Source organism: Arachis hypogaea, chromosome 4 (genome assembly GCF_003086295.3).
Source record: "Arachis hypogaea cultivar Tifrunner chromosome 4, arahy.Tifrunner.gnm2.J5K5, whole genome shotgun sequence".
In the NCBI taxonomy this organism is placed as follows: Eukaryota; Viridiplantae; Streptophyta; class Magnoliopsida; order Fabales; family Fabaceae; genus Arachis; species Arachis hypogaea.
Genome location: NC_092039.1, coordinates 22,461,392 through 22,462,927, shown reverse-complemented (window position 1 = coordinate 22,462,927; position 1,536 = coordinate 22,461,392). Strand labels below are relative to the sequence as shown.

The following is a 1,536-nucleotide window of genomic DNA, read 5'->3' as shown; positions in this document are numbered from 1 at the left end:
ATTCACATGCTTCCTTATTAGGGAACTCATTGGTGGTCAGTGCACGCCCATTGAGGTCTTCCTCAGTGGCGTTCACTTCCTCTCCTTCCTCTCCAAATTCGGCCATGTTGATGGCCTTGCACTCTCCTTTTGGATTTTCTTCTGTATTGCTTGGAAGAGTACTAGGAGGGAGTTCAGTAATTTTCTTGCTCAGCTGTCCCACTTGTGCCTCCAAATTCCTAATGGAGGACCTTGTTTCAGTCATGAAACTTTGAGTGGTTTTGATTAGATCAGAGACCATGGTTGCTAAGTCAGAGTGGTTCTGCTTAGAATTCTCTGTCTGTTGCTGAGAAGATGATGGAAAAGGCTTGCCATTGCTAAACCTATTTCTTCCACCATTATTGTTGTTGAAACCTTGTTGAGGTCTCTCTTGATTCTTCCATGAGAAATTAGGATGATTTCTCCATGAAGAATTATAGGTGTTTCCATAGGGTTCTCCTAGGTAATTCACCTCTTCCATTGAAGGGTTCTCAGGATCATAAGCTTCTTCTTCAGATGAAGCATCATTAGTACTGCTTGGTGCATTTTGCATTCCATACAGACTTTGAGAAATCAAATTGACTTGTTGAGTCAATATTTTATTCTGAGCCAGAATGGCATTCAGAGTATCAATCTCAAGAACTCCTTTCTTCTGATTTGTCCCATTGTTCACAGGATTTCTTTCAGAAGTATACATGAATTGGTTATTTGCAACCATTTCAATGAGCTCTTGAGCTTCTGCAGGCGTCTTCTTCAAATGAAGAGATCCTCCAGCAGAGCTATCCAAAGACATTTTGGACAGTTCAGATAGACCATCATAGAAAATACCTATGATGCTCCATTCAGAAAGCATGTCAGAAGGACATTTTCTGATCAATTGTTTGTATCTTTCCCAAGCTTCATAGAGGGATTCTCCTTCCTTCTGTCTGAAGGTTTGGACTTCCACTCTAAGCTTACTCAATTTTTGAGGTGGAAAGAACTTTGCCAAGAAGGCATTGACTAGCTTTTCCCATGAGTCCAGGCTTTCTTTAGGTTGTGAGTCCAACCATATTCTAGCTCTGTCTCTTACAGCAAAAGGGAATAGCTTAAGTCTGTAGACCTCAGGGTCAACCCCATTAGTCTTGACAGTATCACAGATTTGCAAGAATTCAGCTAAGAACTGATGAGGATCTTCCAATGGAAGTCCATGGAACTTGCAATTCTGTTGCATTAGAGAAACTAATTGAGGCTTAAGCTCAAAGTTGTTTGCTCCAATGGCAGGGATAGAGATGCTTCTCCCATAGAAATCGGGAGTAGGTGCAGTAAAGTCACCCAGCACCTTCCTTGCATTATTGTTGTTTTCGGCTGCCATGGGTTCTTCTTCCTTGAAGATTTCTGTTAGGTCCTCTACAGAGAGTTGTGCCTTAGCTTCTCTTAGCTTTCGCTTCAAGGTCCTTTCAGGTTCAGGGTCAGCTTCAACAAGAATGCCTTTGTCTTTGTTCCTGCTCATATGAAAGAGAAGAGAACAAGAAAATATAG

The 1,536-nt window shown here is 41.5% G+C and overlaps 1 non-coding gene across 1 annotated transcript; it reads left to right on the top strand.

Moving 5' to 3' along the window:
• Positions 1 to 865: 865 nt before the first annotated feature.
• LOC112798410 (small nucleolar RNA R71) lies at positions 866 to 973 on the top strand. The gene has a single exon (XR_003200022.1). It is a non-coding gene; the product is annotated as a small nucleolar RNA R71 (small nucleolar RNA).
• The last annotated feature ends 563 nt before the right edge of the window (positions 974 to 1,536 follow it).